The following is a 26,513-nucleotide window of genomic DNA, read 5'->3' as shown; positions in this document are numbered from 1 at the left end:
AATTAGAATTTGGTAAGTGGAGCTAATGATTCCATGAGACTTCAAGAAACAACAACAAAAAAAGTAAAAACAATGAAAAAATAGAAGAAAACTTGAACTACCTCATTGATAGTTCATAGATAGACTTGGAAAGTGAGGGGATGTCCATCAGTTGGGGAATGGCTGAACAAATTGTGGCATATGATTGTTATGGAGTACTATTGTGCTATAAGAAATGATGAAGGGGATGGTTTCAGAAAAACATGAAGAGACCTGTATGAACTGATGTAAAATGAGAAGAACCAGATCATTGTATACAGTAAGAGCAACATTGTAATGATGATCAACTGTGAGAGAATTAACTACTCTGATCTACTTAACTACTCTGGTCTACTCTTAACTACTCTGATCAATACAGTGATCCAAAGCAATTTCAAAGGACTTGTAATAAAAAATGCTATCCACCTCCAGAGAGAGAACTGATGAACTCTGCAGATTGAAGCATAATTTTCTTACTTTTTCCCTTTTTTTGTAGTAAAGTTAATATGAATTATATCTACAGGATTTCACATGTATAATTGATAGCATTTTGCTTGCCTTCTCAGTGCATAGGGGAAGGGTAGGAATGAGGGAGAGAATTTGGAACTCTAAAAAAAAAAAGTTAAAAATAAATAAATAATAAATTAAAAGCTTCTTTAGCACATCATCATAGTTTGTTTTGATATCTCTTTATCCAATTTTTCTCTGCCTCTGCCTCTCTCTTTCCACCTGTCTTTTCATTAAAAGCTTGTTTTTAAAGGTTGGGGCATAGCTTTGAAATAGCATGTCAAAATTCCTAAGTTTTTCTTTTCTCCTATTTTGGTATTGGTTTTGCTCTTTGCCCTAACAAATTTATGGTGTAGTTATAAATAGTCAATTCAGAAATGATTCTCATATTCATAACTAGTTTTCTCCCTTATAAGATAAAATTTCATTTTTGTGATATTATTCATTGTTTGCTATGACTGTTATTAAAGAAAATACATGATTGCATGAAAGTTTTGCGTAGTATATTAGTCTTTGGCATTTCTCATTTCTTTATCTTGAGCCAAATTTTCCAACATACTGTATTTTTCACCATTTTTCCTATGCCCTATATCACTGATCATTGAAATATGTTGATTTAATTTAGAGAATCTTATCAGATTCTTCATATAATTTCCTCTACTTCCTTATCCTCTGCAACAGATGTTGGCATACGTGCTGCAATTATCTTCATGGTAGTCTTTCTGCTTGCATTTTTTGTGAGCACTCTAATATTACACGAGCAAGTAAACCATCATGATTCTTGTTTCCGTGGGACACAACACCAACTCCATTCTGAAGGGCAAAGGAAGTGGGTATTAGGGCTTGAATCTCCTAACGGACAGAATTGTTCCTAAATCATGCATCGTTAATCTTTTCCTGATGAAGAATCTTTAAAAGTTTTTTTTTCAGTTTACTTCCTTAAAATCCTTTGATTAATGTATTGGCCTAATCTTGAGAGTGGGTGATGGAGAGAGAGGATATAGTGGGGCAAGGACTGATAGCCATGATCATCTTCCCACAAATCATAAAGGCGGTATGATAGTGGCAACCATCTTAGAGGTCAACTAAGTAAAGTTTCAATATCCATTAGTAGAGTGTACAGAGATCAATACTCTAGTTTTGAGTTAGATGGAAAGGCAGAGCAACCTAAACACTAGCTTAGCACAAGAGGTAAAGAATCCAAACTCCCTAAAGGGTTGAAGTCTTTAAGACAAGGTGGAAGTGAAGAATAAAAAATAAGAATGGGTGACATGTAATTTGTGCAAACCAATTCAATCTGTGTCTAACTTTCACATGAAATCTTAGATATACAGTTATAGACCTTACAGTCATCTAGTACAGGAGTACTTAAATTTGGGTCTGAGAACTTGTTTTTATAAAACAAAGCAAAAATCATATTCTTTAAAAACCATAGTTTTTCATAAGTGCCTAGAAAGTTACCAAACTGTTCATACCCTTTAACCCAGCTATACTATTACTAGGTCTATACCCTAAAGACCTCAAAGAAAGAAGAAAAGGATACATATGGACAAAATATTTATAGACTCTATCTTTCTATTGGGGAATGGATAAACAAATTGTAGTATATGAATGTAATGGAATATTATCATGCCATAAGAAATAATGACACAGACTGTTTCGGAGGAAAATTGGTAGAGCTTTATTAACTGATGCAGAATGAAGTGAGCAGAGATAATAATGTATGCAATTATGGCAATATTATAGAGAAAAACAACTTTGAAAGACTTTAGAACTCTAATCAACACAGTGACAGACCAAAGAATAAGGATGAAACATGCCACTGATTTCCTGATGTTGAACTTGAAATGCAAAAAAAGATGTACATTTTGGGACATGGTCAATGTATGACTTTGATTCCCTGAACTATGTAGCTCTATATTGATGGCTCTATCTGTCTGTCTGTCTGTCTATCTATCTATCTATCTATCTATCTATCTATCTATCTATCTATCTATCTATCTATCTATCTATCTATCTAAATGTACTCAATGTGGGAGATAAATAAAGTAAATAGGAGGGACAGATTAATAAAAAAAATTTTTCTCTTCAACTGATAAATGGTCAAAAGATATGGCTAGGTAGTTTTCTGTCAATGACTACATGAAAAAATACTCTAAATAATAAACAATTTTCTAAATGAAAACTAAAACAACTCTGAGATTCCACCTCACACATACCAGATTGGCAAAACTAACAAAAAAGGAAAAGGACAAATGTTGGAGGGGCTGTGGAAAAATAAATACTTAATGTACTGTTGGTGGATCTGTGAACTAGCTCAGCTATTCTGAAAAGAAAATCAGAACTCTGCCCCCAGAGGTATTAAACTATGAATATTCTTTGATTCAGAGATACCACTACCGGGTCTATACTCCAAAAAAATAAAAAAAAGAGGAAAAGGACTCATATGTACAAAAATAATTATCTCAGCCCTTTTTGTGGCAGCAAAGAAATGGAAACTGAGGGGATATCCATCAGTTAGGGATGGCTGAACAAGTTATGTTTTATGAATGTGAAGGAATACAATTGTGCTGTAATAAGCAATGAAGGGGATGGCTGTAGCAAAACCTGAGAAGACTTGTAGAAATTGATACAGAATGAAGTGAGCAAACCAGAACAATTTGTACAATAATATTGATATTCTGAAAATTGCTATTCATCCTTCATTTTTCGAAGAGGACCAATGACATGATGGGGTGATGACTTGTATGTGAATTGGATTAAAGTGTGACAAGACAAAAGTCAGGATGAATGGTGATGTCCCAGGATGCAGTTGATGACCTTAGAGTCTTCGATGTCTGACCAAACTCTAAGTGCTCTACTGTAGCTACTTTAGCTGCCTTCATGGCTGTGGGAACAAATTGTTCTCATTTACCCATTCTACTGGGCAGATATACCAGATGATTGTGGTAGACACCCTCCTAACTCACTGATGGCTTTGAGACCCATTGGTTACCCTCGACTTGGTTTAGCCTGTCTGCTAAGATGATCTTGCTGGGGTGTGGCTGCTTCTTGGAGCCACAGGTGAGAGCTGGATGAGAGGTGGACACTGAAGGTGGATGAGCAGCCCTGAAAAGGGCTTGGCAAGCCCTCACACCAGAGGTACTAGTATTCCATGTATACCTTTGAACAACTTTGAAAGACTTGGGAACTCTAATCAACATCGTGACCAACCATGATATTAGAAGTGCTCACCATGAAATATTCTATCCACTTTCTGATATAATACATGCAACACAAAGATAGATAGATAGATAGATAGATAGATAGACAGACAGACAGACAGACAGACAGACAGATGGGTAGGTAGGTAGATATAGACCAATATGGTAATATTTTACTTGACCATATGTATTTGTAATGAATTACATTGCTTTCTCAATGTGGGGAGAGAAGTAGGTAAGTAGAATTGGGGCCTAAAAATAAAATGAAATCACAAAAGAAACCCTATACTTGGTATTTAGGCTTAAATTTTGGAGTTGGAAGGGCCCAAAGAGACCAACTCTTTCATTTTATATAAGACTAAACAAAACCCCAGAGAAGTAACATCAATTGCCTAAGGTCCTACAACTAATGTAACCCTAAATTCTACCTCTGAACAAGAAAGAAGGAAATATCAATGTTGAAAAAGAACAGTTAATTTTTTTTTATAAATCAGATGCCTAAGATGACTCAGTGTTCAGTAAGGGATGGCAAGGGTAGCGCTAAAGATTCTGTAGTCCATTAACCAATTTCTGTAAGGGAATTAAAAATGGAAAACAGAAATTCAGAGCAGTCAAAAAGGAAGCCAAACTCAGTGGGAATATAAAATTTAGCTTGGGATGGTGGTAAGAATCTTGGATTAGAATTTGTCAGGCCTGGGTTCTAACTCTGGCTCTCCCACCAATTAGCTGTGTGAACTTGGCCAAGTCATGTTATTGATTTGGACTTCCATTTCCTTACCTAGAAGATGAAAGGATTGAATTAGATGATCTTGAAGGATCCTTCCAGTGCTAACATTCTACTGTTCTAAAAGTCACCAAGGAATCCAAATTACAGGGAAGACACTAGGAAGAGGGGGAGGGGGAAACTGGGTAGGAGGAATGAAACAAGCAAGCATTGCTTCTTTTTGGAGGTAGGCTTTAGATCAAATGACAATAATCTGCCAGGAGCGACAGATTATGTTCTCACTCTGTGCTCACCTAGAGGCAAACTAGTAAGCTACAGAGAGGTTAAATTAAGAGAAAAAAAAAGAGACTAAGTTTAATATCTTGCATGTTCAGTTGGAGAAGTCAAAGCTAGCCTCATTTTTTTTTTAGGGCAGTCTCATTGATGCCATAGGATGGGAGATGGGGGCTGTTAACCTCCAGGTGGAGGTTGTTAACCTTTTCTGAGTGTATCATGGACCCCTTTGGCAATCTGTTGAAGCTTATGGATGGACCCCTTCTCTGAATGTTTTTAGATGCATAACGTAAAATGCGTAGAATCACAAAGGAAACCAGTTATATTAAAATAGGTGTTAAAATAGAAAAATAAAACTCAAACTCACAAGTTAATAGACCCAGGTTAAGAATGCCTGAGGGTGCAAGCACGAGGGGCATGATAAATGAACTATGAACTATTCTAGCATTTTAAAAACACTGTAACTTGTATAAAGAGGATTGGTCAGCTTTTTTGAAGGAAACAAACAAAGTCTTAGGTCAGGAGAACATCGACTCAATTTTTGAAGAAGAAAATAGAATAGTGAAAAATTGAAATTAATTAAAAAAGGTTTCCTTCTCTGCTGTTTCTGATTGGGGAAATCTAATTAAAGTCACAGAGGTTCAAGCCCACAGAGTTTCTAATTAAACTGAACATCAAAATGAAACTTTACAGGTACAAACTGTAATTGATGAAAATTTTTTTTTCAAAATCATTTTAAGAGAAAAGTGCTGGGTTTCACACAATGGATTCAGTAAATAGCCATTTTAAAATATCATTGGGGATTACCCAGTTATAGCCTATGTGGTTATAGATATATTACCCAGTTATATATCAAAATTTATGGTGTCTTTAGAAAAAATCTAATATAAAGTACCTGTATCCTACACCATAGAAAGTTGATAAGAAATAGAATGAATTATATATTTTTAAAATTTGATCTTCATTATTTTTTATTTTTTAGAATCTTCATGGTTGGTCACTCATGTGTATAGACATTTTCATGAATGAACGAAGTTCAGGAGTATAGTTGCAAAATGTTACACAAATTCAGCATGGCCCTATTCTCTAATCCCTCTGTCTTATTGGAGTTGGCAAAGAATTTTCCATGAAGTCAGAAGGAATTTGATAAAATGGATGTTGAGATAAAATGAAGTTAATCTGTTAGGATTTTTACATGTCTTGATTTCCTTTTTGGAAAAGTTTTCAACTCATTTTTTTTTAAAATAAGAAATGCTATTTTCCAATGTATAATAGACTCAAATTAGGAATATCAAATTTCCCTGAGTTCATTGTGGTGCTTTGAGAGATTAGTGTGTCCACTTTATGGACCAAAGAAATGTAATCAGCAACATATGAGACTTTCATTAGATCAAGTAGGACTCAGCAACTTATTAGAAATGCTACTTACATAGTTTCATTATAAGGTTATTATAATAATTTATATAGCATTTCAAGGTTTGCAAAGGACTTTACAAAGATTATCTTTTTTGATCCTTGCCATAACTCTGAGAAGTAGATATTATTATTATCCCCAGTTCATAGAGGAGGAAACTGAGGTAGATAGAAATTAAGTAACTTTCCCGGCATCACACAACTAGCTCATAAATGTCTGAGGCTAAATTTGAAATCTGGTCTTTCCTGAGACCCATCATGCTATCTATTGTGCCTCCTTTGTTGTTGTTCAGTTGTTTCAGTCTGCTTCTGCAAGACCCCATTTGGGGTTTTCTTGGCAAAGATACTGGAGTGGTTTGTCATTTCCTTCTCCAGCTCATTTTACAGATGAGGAAACTGAGGCAAATAAAGTTGTGACTTGCCTAGGGTCACAGTGTCTGAGGCCAGGTTTGAACTCAGAAAGAGGAGTCTTCTGGCTCCAGGCCTGGTACTCTATCCACTGTTAAACCTTTAAGAACACCAATAAGAATGATCTATTTATTCTTCATCCTTGAATTGAATAGATGGTGTTAATTAGTAGAGGTATTTCCTATTTCAGTGAGTCTGCCTGCCACAAGTCTCTCCCCAGTCCAGTCCATCCTCTCCTCAGCTATCAAAATGATTTTCCTGAAACACAGTTCTGATCATGTTTACACACTGCCCCCCCCAATAAGCTCCAGTGACTCCCTATCACTTCTAGAATCAAATGTAAAATCCTCTATTAGATGGTCAAAATCTTTCATAGGCTACCCTCTTACTACCTTTCCAGTCTTCTTACACCCCTTTCTCCCTCCCTTCAATAATTTGTGATCCAGTGACACCAGCTTCCTTGCTGCTCCCTAAATTCAATACTCCTTCTCCTGATTTGGAAATTTTCACCACCTTTCTCCAAGGCTAGGAATGCTTGCTCTACTCATCTCTGCCCCCTGGCTTCCCTGGCTTCCTTCAAGTCCCAGACAAAATTCTACCTTCTGCAGAAAGCCCTTTTCAATTCTTCTTAATTCTAGTGCCTTCCCTCTGTTATTTCCAATTTATTCTTTACATAGCAAGTTTGTACACAGTGATTTGCCTGTTGTCTCCCCCATTAGACTGTGAGCTCCCTGAGAGCAGGGACTTTTTAAACTTTCTTTGTATCCCTAGCACTTAGCACCATGCCCGGTATATAGTAAGTGCTCAATAAATGCTTATTGACTTACTGATTAGACTTTCCTTGGTCTTCTAGTGTCATCGCCACTCAGAACTGTAGGTTTTTTAATCTACCTCTTCATTTTTCCAAATGAGGCAAGTAGAGCACTGAGAGGTACAGTGACTTGCCCATGGCCACTCAGATAAGTTAATGATAGAGCTGGGACTAAAGCCCATATCTCTTGAGGCTAGTCCAGTGGTCTTTCTGCCATGCCATGCTACTACTTCTAATTATAATTTAATTTTTGGCAGTACGGGCTGGTTGTACTCTCTGCACTCCAGATTCACATGGCACAAAGGTAGTTTTTAGAACTTAGGATAACAGGCATATGTCAGGCAGTTCCTTGAGTTAATCCATTGGGAGATGTGATACTCCTCAATACAGTTATCCCTTCCACATTGTGGGGGGTGGTGATCCAGAAAATCCACATAAAAATTTTTGGCCCTCCTTTCATTCCAGAGAAGAAGTCTGAATTTAATACCTTATTGTAAAATTTTGGTTAAGTATTTGGTCATAGGCTATATTCTACAATATGATAAATATATTTTGTGCATTTCTGAGTTTTGAAACCTTTTTGGTATTGTTTGCTAACCTTTGTGTGTCATCTGCAGCTTCCACAAAACTCCCCCCAAATTCCCATTTAATTTCTTCTACTGACCATGATGCGGAAAAATTGTAATGTGGAAGGGATAACTATATTCACTCTACCTTCTCTCCTACCATATACCTTCGTATTGAGATTAATGGCTGGGTGAGAGGGAGAAGAGAAGCTTAGAGCCAGCTAACAGAAGGGAGCAATTAAGCTACTTCTGTCAAAGGAAGATATGAAGAGTCTGAGTCAGAGCAGGATGTTGTATGGGAAGTCCTAGAAAGGCATGGGTAGTTCAAAGATAAGGAGGGATGGTGAGCATGGAGGGATCTTTGTTCATTCTTAGGCCTGATCTGGAATCTATTCTGTTGCTCCACTAGTAATGAACAGGAAGGGAAGAAAGATCAGAGGACTGATTCAACTCAGCTGATGGTCTAGTTGGACAGATGAATACGAGGTCCCAGAGAGCATTGGAGCAGCATTGGATCAGCTAGGGAGGAAATGCAGCTAGAGCTGACTCCTGAGTACCCACACTTATTGAACGTTGACAAGAGACCGTGAATGGAAAAGCAGGTGGGGGTGCTGGCTAAATCAGTGGGAGCAGCTGCTAGGGAGATCTGAGTCCATGCACCTTAATTGCATGCCTGGAACTCTTAAGGCATGCCTATGGATTGCTTAAATCTTGTCTAGGGTTGAGGAATGGGTTCACCAGCAGTTGCTTTAATATATTTGATTTTATTCTCTTTGTTTTAATGAGTATGAATAAAAAGCTATCTGTAGTTAAATCATAATTGTGTGATTGACTATATTATGCTATGTTTATGTGTCTTCAATGAAATTCAAAGAGAGCAGGATTGTCCCAGTGGGAGCTGAGCCAAGTGGCTTTTTAATTTTTTTTAGTCAATAGCATTTATTAGGTATTTCTTGAGTTCCAGGCACTGTGCTAAGGGCTGAGGATACAAAGAAAGGCAAAAACAATCCCTGTCCTCAAGGAGTTGATATTCTAATAGAGGGGATGCTAATTGGAGAAATCCTCACAGACCCCACTGCCAGGCTAATGAGTCAAACACTGACATACACAAAAAGATTGGAGCCAGGGGCTGCAGGTAGCCAGCTCTCTGAGAAAGAGAGAACTCAGATTTTTCCCCAGAGTGGGTGTTTCAGTGTTGGATGGCATATATAATCACCATGCAAATAAGGAATTTCCAATGTCTGATTATTCTTTATTTTCCAGCATTTATATGGTGCTTTAAGGTTTACAAAGTACTTTACAAATATTATCTCATTTTGATCTTCATAGCAACCCTGAGAAGCAAGTGCTATTGTTATCCTCCTTTTACAGATAAGGCAGCTGCGATAGAAAGAGGTTAAGTGATTTGCCCAAGGTCACATAGCTAGTAAGTGTCTGAGGCAGCATTTGAACTCAAGTCTCTTTGATTCCAGGCCCAGCATTCCATTCACTCCACCAATTGTTGCTGAACAGGATTAGGCAAGTGGCTGGCAATATCTTTTGGTGAGACACACACACAAACACGCATATCTCCACCTTTACGAGGTGTGTATGTATGATACACAAGTGATATATGCTTATACATATGCATATACAACCTATATATATATATGCACACATATGTACACAGTATGGATACCTAATAACACAGTGCACACATATGTGTATAAAATAATATATGTATATATGCATATATGCATGCATGCATGTTTGCACATGCTAAAGGTGCTGAAAACAGACAATGACCTGGGATCAAAATTGAATGTTGGATGGATTAAATTTAACGTTGGAGTAGATGCCATGCAAGATTTGGAAGTCAGAATACTTCGGTTCCTATCCTTCCTCTGATACTAGTTGTTAGTACTAGCTGTACTTCCACAGCTGTATGATAGCAGTTATAGGACCCACCTCACAGGGTTGTTGACATGCCCAAATGGGTAGCGTCCACAAGATGCTTTGCAAGTGCTAGCCTATTGGCAAGGTTCTTCTAGTTTGCTACATAACATTTCTCAATATGCCCTCTTTCCTCTGACACATCCGCCACCCTGCTTCAGACCCTCATCTTCTCATGCCTGGATTATTGCAATATCCACTGGTTGTTCAGCCTGCTAAAAGTTTCTCCCCACTCCAAGCCCATCCTCCACTCAGCTGTCAAAGCGATCTTCCTAAAGTGCAGTTCTGATCATGTCGCATCCCCCCCCCAATAAATTCCACTGGCTCCCTCTCATCTTGACTGAGGATCAAAACTAAAATCCACTATTTGACATTCAAAGCCCCCCACAACTTACCCCATCCCTTTCCAATTTTTTTTATCCAATGATAAACTCCTGGAACTTCCAGCCTGGAATAGTCTCCCACCTCATCTCTGTCTCCCAGCCTCCTGACTTTCTTCAAGCCCCAGTTCAAATCCTGCCTTTTACAGGAAGCCTTTCCTGAACCATCTTAATTCCAGTACCTTCTTTCTATTTATTATTTCCAATTTTTTCCTTAATATATCTTGTTTGTATGTAGCCATTTGCATGTTATCTCCCTCATTTGACTGTGATATCCTTGAGGAACTGTCTTTTGCCTTTCTTTGTATCCCCAGTGCTTAATAGTATCTGGCACATAATTAGTGTTTATTAAGTGGTTATTGATTGATTGATTCTGTCCTCAAAATCTTTTAGTAAGTTCTCTACTGCCTATCAAGTAAAATACACGCTCTTTAGATTACTACTTAAGGCCTTCCACAATCTTTCATGAATCTACTTTCCCAGCCTTATTTCACTCTATTTTCCTTCACAAGCTCCTTGGTCTAGTCAAGTTGGATTTTTCACCATTACTTCATCTCATCTTGCCCTGGGCACTGTCTACATTTGCATATACTTTCCCATTGCCTGCAATGAACTCCCATTAATGCCTTGGCCTATTGATATCTGTATTTTCATTCAAGGTCTGACTCAGTAGGTGCCACCTCCTCTATCAAGTCTTCCCTATTCTTCATGTGAAGAGCTCATCTTCCTTAAGTCTCTCATGCAATGTAATCTAAATTGCATTAAAGTTACTTGCATATTGGTATCACTCTCTATTAGATTATAAGCACCTTGAGGGTAAGGAATCTATCATGTTCATCTTTGTATCTCCATTGTCCAGCGCACTAGGCAATTGATTAATATGTGCTAAGTGCTATATCCCTGTGAGGACTTAATACAGACATTGTTGGATCATTAATAAGCATTTATTTAACATCTTCTATAGTAGAGCTACCTACTATAGAACACCTAGTTTAGTGAGGAACTATACAGGTATGCCTCCATTTCTTCAAGGAAGAGAAAACTTGAGATGATCCAGCAGATAAATGGGGTGAAGAAAATGAATTCATCACAGATCTCCACCCTTTTATTTTGTGGTGAAGCATGCATGATTATAACTCTTGCATGGAACCCTGAATAGTTATAATTATAGGTTGAGTAAAGAAATAGTTGGGCAGCATGTTGCTGTGTTCTTTCCTGGGGTCTTTTTACACCATTTGAAGAGCTTTGTCAATCCTTGTATATGTGCATAGGGCTATTTCATTGATTATCATTTCCTAGAGAACAGCTAGGTAATTTGATGTATAGAGCACCAACTTCAGTTGGTGGCCATCTCATTTTCTTGTTATCATTGGGAAAATACCAGAAAAAAACAATGAAAGACTCTTCTCTCTGTACCAGAAGGGAGTATAACTAGCATTCTATAGGAAATTCTATGGGATTCACTGATAACAGTGATTGTTACAATGATTTAGGGGAAGAGTAATAATGTAGATTAAGGCACAGATGTAAACACTGACTACTCTACCAATCAGGCAAGCCTTTCTGCATGCCAAGTTAGAATCATAGCATCTCAAAGTTGCATGGGTCTTCAGAGTTCTTAGGCTTCAACCTATATCTGAACGGCAATCCCCCATTCAACTTTGTCAACATCCCTACCAAGTGGTCACCTAGCTTCCATTTGAAGTCTTGAAATAGTGAAAAATATCACCTCTGGAAGAAATCTCTTTTACTTAGAGGGAGAAACAGAAGTGCTATTTTGTCAGGAACATGCTCCAGATCACCCAAACGAAAAGGGAAAAGTAGTTGAAAAATTCTAAGATATACAGTGCAAATAATAATAATATTTAATATTAATAATAACAGTAGTGATAACAATAATAATAACATTAACTGACATTTATATACTGCTTACTATATGCAAGGCACTGTGCTAAGTGCTCTAAAATTATCTCATTTGATCCTCACAACAACACTGGTAGATAGGTGCTATCTTTATCCCTATTTTACAGATAAAGAACTGAGACAAATAGAGGTTAAATGACTTTCCCAGAGTCCACAGCTAGTTAGTGTTTAAGATTGGATCTGAACTCAGGTCTTCCTGACTCCAGGCCTGGTGCTCTATACATCAAGTTACCTAGCTGTCAGAGGCCTAATATAGTCATGATGGAGGATGCTGGATCTCTGGACATCTGATAGAGCACCCTCTCCCCTCCATAGGCAGAACAGTTGACAAATGCTTACTTTATTTAGTAATAATTTTGTTCTTCCAAAGATGGAGTAGACAATAATGTGAACTATTTCTTTGGTCCTGATTCTAACCAACAAAGTAGAATTGTTTATTGAAGCATAGATGATGGGAGCTCTGCAGTCAAGAGCTAATTCCACTTTAGACTTCATAATAGAGAAGGAGAGGGAAAATGGGCTAGTCTAACATTTAGCCCAGATTTGGGGGAAAGGGATTACAAAGATTTCAAAGGAAAGAATAAGTGGCATCCCACGGCCTCAAATTTTGTAGGGGAAAGTTGAATCCATAGGAATGGAAAAGTCTTAGGGATAGAATTCTGAAGACACAGATGCAAACACAAATGATTCTGATGAGAAAGAAAGGAGAAGTTGTCTGAAGAGATTGATGCAGATGCAGAGAGAACTCATCAATTACAATAGAAACATACATATAAACATATGTACATATGTAAATATACATATGTGTATATATATATGTGTGTGTGTCTGTGAGATGGAAGGAAGGGACACGTTATAACTTGATCCTGTAACAAGACTTTTTAAAAAGCCATGTTTGGGATAAGAGGAGGAACAAAGAAAGGATAGGATTGCTGCTAGGGATAAGTAAATGACAACAGAAAATGATGAAAAGACAAAACTGTCTAACTCTTGTTTTGCTTCTGTTTTCTCCACCAGAAAGAATGATCTTGGGATTGGGAAGAATAGAACCAAACAGGTTAAAAGGGTGAGAAGAAACTAAAAGAATACCTGGTTGGCCTCAATGAGATAAATTCACCAACATCAGATGAACTTCATCTTAGGGTCTGAAAAAAATGAAGAGAGGAGATTGTTGGGAGATGTCAAGAAGCTCTCAATAAACTTTGAAAAATCAAGGAGAGCACAAGAGATTCTGTAGAGTTTCTCATTGACAAATGTTGTCCTGATTCACATGGAAGAGAGTAGAGATCTGCTTTATCACATCTAGCCATCTACTGGGACATCAAGGCTTAGCCAGTGGGTATTTATCCATCTCTCTTGCTATCACCCTATAATTCTCTCTGCCCCAATTTTTACCTATTGCTCAGGGAACCATATTCAAATCAATATTATGATTGCATCTGGAATGGACATGCCAATCTATTGTCCTGTGACTTTACTTACAATCCATGTGACTGTTTAGAACAAAGTTTCTTTCTGTTGCTACCACTTCCTGATTTGTATTATAGTTGTATTTCCAGGGAAAATATATATAAATAAATCATATATATCACCGCTGTGTGCCCTACATAAACTGTGCACCCAAACTCCAAAATGAGCCCAGTTTCAGACTGGCTCCCTTGGGAAGCCCAGTTTTGGACTGCAGTTCCCATGTATGTGTGCCACCAGCTTCAAGAGAAATAAAAACATGAATATAACCTAAAAAAAATCATATAAATTATATATATGCATGTATGTGTGTATACATATACAATTTTTCTCCCAGTTACATATTAAAAGCATTTTTTAACATTAAAAAAAGTTTTGAGTGCCAAATTTTATCCCTCTCTCCCTCTTTCCTTCCCTTCCCCCTCCATGAGATGGTAAACAATCAGATATAGACTATACATGTGCAATCATTTTAAGACATTTCCATATTAGTCATTTTGTAGAAGAAGATTCGTTTCCTTTTTTGACCATGCTACTAGACTGGTTGCTATACTAGACCATGTTACAAGGCTAGGCTATGATGTAGGTCAGAGTGTCAACCATGACCCAATAGGTCTGAACTAGATTAAAATGTAAATTGAAAATATTTAACAAAATAAACAAAAATAAAATCAAACATAGATACTGTTAGTACGTGATTTTCTAAGTCAATGGATGGCCTGAAGGAATCCTTATGTATGGTTTAAAAGCTCCTGCTTGTATTTGAGTTTGAATCCACTGGGGTAGATATAGATGCTTAGATTTTTAACAATATATTTGTCTCAGTCTCTTAAGCTGAATTTGTTTTTTTTAAGTTTTAACTTCATTTTATTCTGAACTTTAAGAAAAAAACCAAGCATTTCCATAACATAGTAGAATAGAAAAAAAATGATCATACATGAAACTGCAAATCTATTATATATAACTTGCTCTTCCTTTTAAATATGTAATGAAGTTATCATGTAACTTTTTTCTTTTTTCTCCCTCCACCCTTAAGATGGCTATTATTAGACACAATATATATGTATATATACACATACATACATACTCATATGTATATATGTTTATACGCATGCATGTATATATGTATATGTATGTCTCTATATACATATATATGTATAAAATCATTCTATGTATACTTCTATTAATCAGTACTTTCTCTGGATGAAGATAGCGTCTTCCTTCATATGTTCTTTGTAGTTAATTTGGGTATTTATAGTAGTCAAACTGACTTAGTCACTCAAAGTTGTTTTTACAACAATATTGTTGTTACTGTATACAACATTCTTCATGTTAAATTTGTGAAGAAGAAGGAGAGATGAAGCCAATGTAGCAGCACAATTAAAAGGATTCAGAACTAGTGCAATGACCAAACCAAAAGTGTCAACATGAAAGGATTGATGTCAGCTTGGAAGGAAGCCTTTAGGCCTGAGTGCCTCAGGAATCTATCCTTGGCCTTGCAGTATTCAACATTTTAATCAGTGGATGAAGCTATAGATGGCATGTGTTTTATCAATTTTTAAGATGATTAAAAGATTTATTGTACAGTTGAGTTCAACTCATCATGATCCCATTTGGAGTTTTCTTGGCAAAGATTCTGGAGTGGTTTGTCATTTCCCTCTCCAGCACATTTTACAGATGAAGAACTGAAGCAAAGAGAGTTAAATGACTTGCCCAGAGTCACACAACTAGTCCGTGTCTGAGGACAGATATGAATGCAGGAAGATGAATCTTTCTGACTCCACACCCAACACTGTATCCACCTAGCTTCCCATAAAAGATTAGAAGATAGAAGGGATAATTAACACTGGATGGCAGTGTCAGGATCTGAAAAATTTTTGACAGGCTGGAAAAATGGGTTGAATCCACTAGGATGGACACTAATAGGGTTAAATATAAAGTTGTACACAAGTTAAAAGAAATCATTTGCGTAAGCGTGTAATGAGAAAGCATTGCTAGACAAAAGGTCTGGGGTTTAGTTGACTGCAAGGTCATTGTCAGTCAATAGTGTCACATAGACAACAAAGGCAATGCAATCCTAGTCAATATTAAAAGACCATTGATACCCAGAATAAGGAAGTGATAGTACTGCCATTCTCTGCCTTGGTCAGACCACATCTAAAATATTGTGTTTGGTTCTTGGCACCACATTTTAGGGAGAACATTGGCAAACCCTGGAAAGCATCCAGAAGATGGTGGTGAAGGGACTAGAGACCATTCCATATGTGGTTTGGCTTAAGGACCTGAGAATATGTCAATAGGAGAATAGAAGACTTATGGGAAAAATAATAGTTGTCAACACATATTTGAAGGGTTGTCATGTGGAAGAAGGCTCAGACTTGTTTGTCTTGGCCCCATTGGACAGAACTGGGAGTAGCGTGTGAAAATTGCAGAAAGGCAGATCTGGGCTTGCTGTAAGAAAAACCTTCCAAACCATGAGAATTGTGCAAAAGTGGGATGCCCTGTTTCATAAGGGCGAGCTTTCCCTAACCCCAGAAGTCTTCCTGGTGAGGGTGGATGACCACTTGTTGTGGGGAATGTCTGTCTTGGTGTGGTTTTAACCAAATGCCCTCTGAGGTCCTTCCCAACTCTGACATCCTGTGATTTTGTCACTGCTCTCTTTTGGTTAGAAAATTTTTCCATGAATCATATACATATTCACATGGAAATGTGAAAGCGAAAACTAGGAAAGAAAAGGAAATGTACCTAGCACAGTTTCATAGAACAGCTTCTAGCTTGCTGCCTCTATTTCCTCAGACCATAACCTAATAGAAATAATTCTTTTTCATTTTCTAAACTATTTACGCACAATCTGAAGTAAAATCTACCATACAATAGGGCCTCATAATAAAAGAGGATTGCTATAACATGGATTTGCATAAACCAAAGATCAAATTTTATCTGCAACAACATTACAATTACTTATAGTAAATGCATTATATTCGAAGGTTTACTTTCACAGGGGTTTAAAAAACTGAGGTGTCAAATAGTATCTTCTGAAACAATAACGTATAGTAAAACCTGGTTAACTGTAATATGGTTATCTTCATAGAATCACCATCAGACCATAATTCAAAGTATAATTGATCTAGAGGTGGAAAGGACCTAAGAAGTCACCTAATGCAGCCTCTTCATTTGACATATCAGGAGGTGGAGGTTCATGGAAATGAAGTGACTTTCCAAGTTTACATAGGTAGTAAGTAACAGATTTTGAGCTGGTTAGTTTTGTTTCCTCAATACTAGTTTTAGCGATATGTTATGCTATGCTTCAGAATCAAAATGTTTCTGACTAGGGAACGTGTGAACTGATTCTAATTCCAACTCTTTTACTAGCTTGCAGTGTAAGCTTGAGAGAGAGAGACTTTACCTCTTTAGGTCTCAGTTTCCCCATTTGTAAAAAAGAGATTATGTGATTTTATGATTTTATATTAATAACTAGAACATATACATACATATATACACACATACATATATATATATGCATTGACATATTACAATTTTTTAGTTTGTGATATCTGTCCCCTGCCACTTCTGTGGGAAACACCAGTGATGCCCACATCTAGTGCTCATTAGGAACAAAAAGGAGGGTTCATGTGCCAGGGATCAAACACATGACAGCATGCTTACTACCTTGAGTAATTTAAATTTCATATGAACATCTTTCTTTGAGATATAATCTGTTTGAATACCTAGTTTTGTTCTGTTATTCATTTCATTGTTCATTCACTCTTTCCATCATCCATTCATTTATTCCATTTTTCCTCTTATCTGACCTTGAATTTCATTTCGTACATTTGCCTGTTGACCCTCATTCCTCCACATTGCCAATCTCATCTCCTATACATGCATCCATGACTCTTTTTTTTTTTTTTGGCAATTGGGGTTAAGTGACTTGCCCAGGGTCATGCAGCTAGTAAGTGTCAAGTGTTTGGTCTGAGGCTGGATTTGAACTCAGGGCCTCCTTCAGGGTTGGTGCTCTATCCACTGCACCACCTACTTGCCCCTCATCCATGGCTCTTGTTCAGGCTCTCATCACCTCTTACTTGAACTACTACAGTAGCTTTTTGATTGGTCTCCCTGCCTCAAGTTTCTCCTCGTCCTCCACATAGCTATAGAAATGACTTATGCAAAAATATTGATCTGACCATGTCATTCCTCTGCTCCATGAATTACTGTGACTCCCTATTACCTTTAAGATCAAACATAATTTCTTCTATTTGGCATTTAAAAGCCTTCATAATCTGTCTCCCAATTTTCCAGCCTTATTACACATTACTCTCTTTCATGCACACTAATAGCCAGCCAAATTGGTCTTACTGTTTTTTTTTTAATATATGGCACTCTATTTCTTTTCTTACTTCTGCTTCTTAGAACGTTACCTTCCTCTAAGACTCAGCTCAAGCACTGTCTTTTCTATAATGGGTTTCCTGATCCCCTAGCTGCTAGGACTTTCCCCCTAACATTATCTTGTATCTATTTTTTAAAAAAACTTACATACGTACATACTGTTACCCTTTGATAGACTGTAAGCTCCTTGAGGGCAAGGATGACTTCACTTTTGCCTTCATATTCACAGTGCCTGTATTTAACAAATTTTTGTTGGTTGGTCAATATGTCTTGTTCTACTGACATGTCTCCTTTTGCTGGACCCACTTCATTTTGTATCTCATAATCAGTGACCTCTTTGCTCTGAATGACCTACTTCTTGCTTCTGGCCTTTCATTTTCTGAGGTGCTATCGCTAAATATCCTACAACTCTAAACAGGTCAGCCTAAACAGTCTCTCTCTGCCATGTACTATGGATGTCTTTTAATCATACTTATTTGTTGGGTTTCTAGCTATGCCTCTGCTTGGGGTCTGAAGAAACAGCATAATCCCATTGACTCCAATATTGAGAATTGCAAGATACTTCAGAGTTCAACAAGTTCAACCTCTTCATTTTACAGTTGAAGAAACTGAGGCTCAGAGAGGCAAAGTTGCCCAAGGTCTCACAATCACTAAGTAGCAAAACTGGGATTTGAACTTGTGTCTGACACCAAATTCCACATTCTTTACACTGGGCTATGTTGTCTTGCCTATTTAGGAAATGTGCAAAATTAGTTTTTACCTTTGCTCTATAACTATTTAATAGAAAATTCCCTCATTCTCTAGGAACTCTTTAAGATAATGAGAAAGAAGTGTTATTTCTATCTACTGGTATAGAGGTCTCTTCCCCTCCATTATTATGATGACAAATGATGTTCTATTCTTTATGGAAGGCCAATAAATGGACCAGGAGACTGAGCCTATACTCATTCCTAGAAGTTAGACAAGTTGGTTTGGGGGTAAAAATGAATTAAAGCAACCAGTTGACTAATCTAGCAATTTTTTTAAAAGGCACTAGATTGTTGGTTTGATTAAACATTTTTTCTCAAGTCAGTTTATGTACACAGTCTGATATGTTTGAAGCTTTATCATCTTCCAAGAATCTGCTTGAAAATACTAGTGTTAAAGCAAGTGGCTGAGGATTTGAAGTTTATAGAGGAAGGAGCAGGAAAAAAAAAAACAAGTGAAACTTGGTGAAAATCTTATTGAGGGAATATGTTATGTTTTGTAGTGGAAGGAATGATGGTTATGGGAGAGATAACTTGCTATAAGTTTAGAACAGTACATTCAACTGTTTCTTGGCTATTGCCTTAGGATTCTGGAGAGGTGAAGTAAAAATATGTATATATATTTATATCCATATACAGAATATATATATATATATATATAAATATATTGATATCTAGACATCTATTCATTATTGATTTGCCTTGGCTGTGGGGTGTGTTCAGGGAAGACTAGTACCTGTGGAGTGAGGGATGCCAAGCCCTTTCAGGGATGCTTTCCACCTTTGTTGTCTACCTGATCCTCCTAACTCTCACCTGTGGTTCCAAGAAGCTATAGCATGGGCAGCAGTCACACCCCTGTAAGCCATTTTGGCAGATAGGATAAACCAGATTGAAGGTAACTGAGGGGCCTCAAACCCATTGGTGAGTTAGGGCGGTATCTACCCCAAGCATGTGAAGACTTCCCCCGGTGGAATGGGCAGATGAGAACAATTTGTTCCAACGGCCATGAAGGAAGCTGAAGCAGGTGCTGTGGAGCGCTTAGAGCTTGGTTAGACTTCAAAGATACCAAGGTCATCCACTGCACCTTGAGCCATCACTAGTCATCTTGATTCTGTCCTGCCACTGGACTGCGATGACTCTGGAAGAGAGAATGAGGCCAAGGACTACATGCAACCCTGCCTCACTTAAATCCAATTTATGTATGAATCAAAAGACATCATCCACACCAGGGGTGAGGATCTTTTAGCCTTGATGCCTTCTAAGTCCTTGGGTGTGGCCCTTTGACTGTGTCCAAGTTTTACAGAGCAAATCCTTTTATTAATGGCATTTATTCTGTGAAGTTTGGATTCAGTCAAAGGGCTGCACTTGAGGACCTAGAAGGTCACATGTGACCTTGAGGCCACAGATTTCCCACCCCTGACCTATAACATTTTACCATTTTCACCCATCTCAAAGCCCTGTGGTGACAGGCAAGTGATGAAGCAACAGGTGTGAATACACTGAGAGCTGTAGTCACAACCCTGCACACAGATGGCCCAGGCCATAGGGTTGTCTTCTCACTGGAAGCAGCAGTGGAATTCAGCAACCCCTGGGGCATTTTAAGGACCACACTGCTCACCTCCTGCTGTGAGGAAGTGGCTAGAAAAGGTGACTTAAAATTGTCTGCATTATCCAACCCTGGCCTGATTACTGCAGCAGGTGGGGATCTCACTCTGGGTCTAAACACAAAAAATGTACAAAAACTTCTGCAAATATGATTCCACTCACCATCGGTACATGGAATACGTGCACACTAGTAAACAACACAAAATCTAGTAAAGCTGAAAGATGAACAGATCTTGTGAGAGAACTCAGTAGGTATTGCATCCAAATAGCAACTCTGAGTGAAACAAGGCTGGCAAATGAAAGTCAGATTACTGAAGTTGGAGCTGGATACATGTTTTTATGGAATGACCATAGTGAAGAGGAACGTCGTGAAGCTGAAGTAGATTTTGCAATCAAAACTAATCTAGTCAGGAAGCTTGTATGCCTACCAAAAGGAATGAATAACAAGCTCATGACACACAATTGTCAGTTATAGGAAAATGCCATGCCACCATCGTCAGTGCCTATGCTCCACCATGACGAACATTGAGGAGGTCAAAGAAAAACTTTATGAAGACCTCAAAACCCTTATCATTAATGTGCCAAAAGAGGACAAGTTTATAATTCTTGGTGACTTTAATGCTAGAGTAGGCTCAGACTGCCAGGGAGTTCTAGGGAGTTTTGTACAAAAAAAAAAAGTACAGAAACTTCTGCAAAGATGATTCCATACAACTTGGCAGGGAGTTCTAGGGAGAAATGGAGTTGGAAGCAGTAACAGCAATGGTCACTCACTACTGAAGACTTGTGCATCTCATGACCTTCTCATCACCAACACTGTCTTCCATTTACCTAAATGCAATAAGACTGTGTGGATGCACCCTTGCAGCAAACGTTGGCATTTAATAGATATGTGATTGTAAGGAGAAGCAACAGACAGGATGTGAGAGTGATGAAGGCAATGTCTGATGTAGAGTGCTGGATTGATCATAGACTTATCCTCTCTAAGATAAGTATTCATATTCAACAGAAAAGGTGGCCCCAAGGTAAAATTAACACCAGAAGACTTAATTACAACAGGTTAGAGGGCTTCTCTGAGCAGGAAGAGTTCATTGTTAACTTGGAGGGAAAGTTGAGCCAACTCATGGTTGGCAACAACGGAGCAGAAAAGAAGTGGGCAGCTTTCAGAGATTTGGTGTACAGCTCTGCATTTGCTCATCTGGGTCAGAACAATTGCAAACATCAAAACTGGTTTTATGAAAATGATGGTGAAATTCAGAAGCTGATAAATGAAAAATGAGAACTCCACAGGGATTACCAGCAGAATAGTTTATTCATCTCTAAGAAGGCAGTATTTAACTCCATCAAGAGTAAAGTACAAATGAAGGTTAGAAAATTGCAGGGTTCTTGGTTCAGTAAGAAGATAGATGAAATTCAGTCTTATGCTGATAATAACAATCCAAAGTGCTTTTATGATGGCCCTAAAGACTATTTATAGGCCAAAGACATATGGTGCATCTCAACTACTCAGTGCTGATGGAGCCACATTGATTAGTGATAAGGACATGAACCTGGAGAGATAGGCTGAACACTTACATAATGTTCTTGACAGACCATCATCAATTAATACTGAAGCCATTGACTAGTTGCCTTGAGTTGAAGTCAATCCTTCTCTAGACAAATTTCCAAGGAAAGAAGAAGTTTTGAATGCTATTAGACTCCTTTCCTGTGACAAAGCACTTGGTACTGATTCTATTCCAACTGAGATTTACAAGGTGGGGACTTTAGTGCTCACATAAAAGATGAGTGAAATTTTCTGGGCTACATGGAAAGAGGAAGTTATCTCCAGGAGTTGAAGGACACCTTCAATTTCCATGTCTATAAAGATAAAGGAAATAGTTTGTCCTGTCACAATCACAGGGGAAGGGGGGAAAGGGTGTCTCTTTTTTAATCATTACCAGCAAAATTCTTGCCACAGTCCTCCTCAATAAGCTGATGCTTCATCTGGAAGATCATCATCTCCCTGAGAGCCAGTGTGGCTTCAGAAAGGGTCAAAGAATGGTTGATATGGTGTTTGCTGCCAACAACTCCAAGAGAAATGCCAAGAGCAGAACAGAGGTCTTTACACAACATTTGTAAATCTGATCAAGGTCAGTTGTGGGGGCTTATGGAAAACTATGTCAAAATTTGGTTGCCTGGAGAAGTTCATCAGTATTGTATATCAATTTCATGATGGCATGATTGCCCAGGTTCTGGATAATGGACAATGCTCTCATGCTTTCCTAGTAACCAGAGGAGCGAAACAAGGCTGTGTGCTTGCTCCTATGTTTTTTAGCATTTTATTTTCAGCCATGTTGTCAAATGCTTTCAATGAGCATGAATATGGCATCAAAGTCAGCTGCCACACTGATGGTAAATTCTTCAAGGCTACTAGCCAAGACCAAAATGGAGGGAGTGCTGGTGCATGATTTTCTATTTGCAGATGATTGTGCACTCATTGCAGCCTCTGAAGCTGAGATGCAACAAAGTATGGATCAATTTTTTACTGCTTGTGCTGATTTTGGCCTAACAGATAACACCAAGAAAACACAAGTACTCAGCCAGCACCACATCATCCATAAGTGGAATCATCAGTCATAGCAAACAGAGAAGTTTTGAATGCTGTGGATAAGTTCACTTATCTTGGTAGTATATTTTCCAGGGATGTATACATTGATAATGAGATTGATGTACACATTGCCAGAGTTAGCTCAGTGTTTGGGAGGCTTCGAAGGAGAGTGTGGGAGAAAAGAGGTATTAGACTGCCACCAAACTGAAGGTCTACAGAGCTATTGTGCTGACCTCATTGTTGTATGCCTATGAAACCTAGGCAGTATACCAGTGCCATGCCAGGAAACTGAATTGCTTCCGTATGAATTGTCTTAGGAAGATTCTGAAGATCATCTGGCAGGATAAGATACCAGACACTGAGGTCCTTTCTTGAACTAAACTGTCAAGCATTCAAACTCTGCTGGAGAGAGTGCAATTCCAATGGGCTGGCCACATTGTTCAAATGGCAAATGTATGTTTGCTTAAAAGACTATTTTATGGAGAACTCACACAGAGCAAGTGCTCACATGGTCGTCAGAAAAAACCAATACAAGTATACTTTCAAGATCTCTCTCAAGAACTTTGGAATTGATTGTGTGACATGAGAGGCACTGACACAGGACCACCCAGCATGGTGTGCCCTCATCAGAAAAGTTGCTGTGCTTCATAAGCAAATTAGAATTGAAGGAGCTCAAAAGAACATGAGATGCACAAATTTAGAGAATCCACCCCAAATGTTCATATGGACTATTTACGCATGACCTGTGATAGAGCATTCTAAGCTCTTATGGGTCTGATCAGCCACAGTTGTTCACACTGTAACTTTACTCTAACATAACAATGTCATGTTGGGTAGGCCTCTTTGGGAATGAAGGACAATAACCAACAACCATTGATTTGTCCATCTTTTCTTATCTTTATCTATCTATCAATCACCTGCCTATAATCTGTCTGTCTGTCTATCCATCCATCCATCCACCATCCATCTTTCTCTTTCTCTCTCTCTCTCTCTCTCTCTCTCCACACATGTGACATAATATCTAATGTTTATATTATACTTACAGCTTTTTGAGGCACTTTCCATATGCTACATCATTTGGTTGTCACAATAATGCTGTGAGGCAGATGATATTGTAACCCCCATTTTACAGAGGCTAGTCTCATGGAGGATAAATGACTTGTTCAGGGTCACATAGTTAGTGAATGTTTGAGGCAAGATTTGAACACAGATTTTTCTGAGTGATCTAGGAAGTCCAGTGCTCTAATTTAACCACTTTGTATACTCTCTCTCTCTCTCTTTCTCTCTTTGTCTCCTAGCACTGATATAACTGTGGTCAAAACAGATAATAAAGGACAATACAAGAAGTTGCTTGGATTAATGGAAAACACACACACACACACTGGGGTGTGTATGTGTGTGTATAAGTGTGTATATATCATACAGATTCATTGAAATTTTAGAGTTTCCTGGGGGCACTAGGAGGTTCAGTGCCTTGCCCATGGCCACGCAGTTAGTACATATCAGAAGGACTTGGTGAAGAGAAGTTGCCTCCCCATCCAATCCTGTGCCCATAAGCCCCGCTATGTATATGTCATGCATCATTCTTTTGTGCATTGTGCTCTTGCTCCATGTAAGTGGGTATGTACTCTGGCTCAGTGCCGAAGTTCTTCTGCCTTGGTTAATTGCTTATTGCTCTCAGTGATTGGGGGAGGTAGGGAGAGGAGGACTGTGTTGAAGATGATTTCCAAACCTCTCAATTGGCCGTAAGGACAATGGCAAGAAATGGTTTGCATTCTCTTTTGTTTGAAGTGCATCTTTTCTTTGAATTTTCAGTCAGAGGGAAGGGATTTCTCTTCTCTCCTCCTGTAGTGGCAATGACTAATTGCATGATAATGTTTATTAACATATATTCCCCTTAGCATGCCTGAAATGGGAATCTTACTTTCCTTGCCACCTCTTCTGTTTTGTACTTCTTTTTCTGGGGACACAACAGAAGAGTTGGCCACTGCTAAGTGGTGCAGTGGTTAGAGCACCAGGCCTGGAGTCAGGAAGATCTGAATTCAAATATGGCCTCACACATACTAACTGTGTGACCTTGGGCAAGTTATTTAACCCTGTTTGCCTCAGTTTTCTCATCTGTAAAATGAGCTGGAGAAGGAAATGGTAAGCCACTCCAGTGTCTTTGACAAGAAAACCCCAAACTGAGGTCACAAAAAACTGGACAAGACTGAAACAACTGCATGACAAAAGAACTCTGAGTCCGGGTGACCAAACAGAGATGCTGAAGGTGAGTGTTTGCACCATCATGGTAGCCTCAAGAGTTTGAGTTTGGGAGTTCCAGAATTAGTGCTCACTGCCCATTAGGTGTTGCTTCCTGTATTCCTTATAGGAATATGGCTGCCTCTAGCAGGTTGTTGGAGCTAAAAGGACAAAGGAAGTCCAAGCCATGTTGTGCCATGCAGGAGATCCATCCTCATGAGTTGGGCAGAAAGTGTAGCTCAGAGTGAAAGTGTAATATCTGTTCAGCAGACTCACTAAGTGCCCTTATCTCCCAGGGGAGTATAATAGATGTGGTGGATTCTTGGTTTCCATTTTGAGAATTTGTTAATGGGTATTTATGGGTTACTTTTACTTTAGGAATTGTTTTATGATGGATGAAAAACAGCTATCTGAACTGTCCTGTACCTGATATCTACTTTATGTTTGGAATGCCTTTTCTAGAAGGAAGAAATATTAACCCTGTTAATATTTTAGGGGAGACCCTAGATATGACCAAACTATTTTGTAGAGATGCTTTCTGGAACCCTGACTTGAAGACATAAAGAATCAGATAGGTGTGCAAAAGTCTGATCCCCTCTCTTTGGGGTCTGGCTCCCCTAGAACTGAGCCTGGTCTGTGTGAGTACTGAGTAAAGTCCTTTTTTCTGAGACTCCTCCCTGGCAGTGTATTATGCACATGCAAGTACATAAAACATCAGTTAAGTATACTTAACATACTTAACAAATTATGACATAGAATGTGTTTAAATGTCTTCAATGTCTGTTTTCTTGGATATGTGTACATATATACAAACACACAATACATATATGTCTATGTATGGGCTTTCAGGACTACAGTGGCTATTGTATTGCAAAACTATATTCTGTATATATGTGTATATATGCACTTATATACATTTCTGCTGCATGTCATTTTTCTTTTCTTGTATATTTATTTCTGCAACATTATCACCACTCTTGTCCTGAAAGTTCATACAGCACATGATAAACATGTAAACATTTGTATATCCATAGGTTTTAAGGAGAATCTCTCTCTCTCTCTCTCTCTCTCTCTCTCTCTCTCTCTCTCTGTTAATTTCCTTTAGTAGAGGTTACTCTTCAGCAGGAGCTTACTGCATTGATCACACACAGACAGAGGAGAGACAGAGAGACATCTATAGATAGATAACTGTATAGATCTATAGATATCTTTCTAGAGATCTATCTATATCTATCTATGTATAAACTTTATTGTTGTAGTGAGCTCTTTCTGAAGAATAACCTCTGGTAAAGGAAATTGGCACCTTCTCTGCAGCTTACCCTCTTT

The 26,513-nt window shown here is 38.1% G+C and overlaps 1 long non-coding RNA gene across 1 annotated transcript in view; it reads left to right on the top strand.

Annotated features, from left to right (window-relative positions):
* The window catches only part of LOC114024431, a 33,006-nt gene extending 19,134 nt beyond the window's left edge, over positions 1-13,872 (top strand). Inside the window, exon 3 of the long non-coding RNA XR_003566901.1 lies at positions 13,176-13,872. This is a non-coding gene — a long non-coding RNA (uncharacterized LOC114024431). The remainder of the gene's footprint in view (positions 1-13,175) is intronic.
* Positions 13,873-26,513: the final 12,641 nt, after the last annotated feature.

This window comes from Vombatus ursinus, unplaced genomic scaffold, assembly GCF_900497805.2.
Source record: "Vombatus ursinus unplaced genomic scaffold, bare-nosed wombat genome assembly UNPS02014821.1, whole genome shotgun sequence".
NCBI classification, from domain to species: domain Eukaryota; kingdom Metazoa; phylum Chordata; class Mammalia; order Diprotodontia; family Vombatidae; genus Vombatus; species Vombatus ursinus.
Note: the sequence above shows the minus strand (reverse complement) of the source record. Positions and strands in the feature narration are given on the sequence as shown.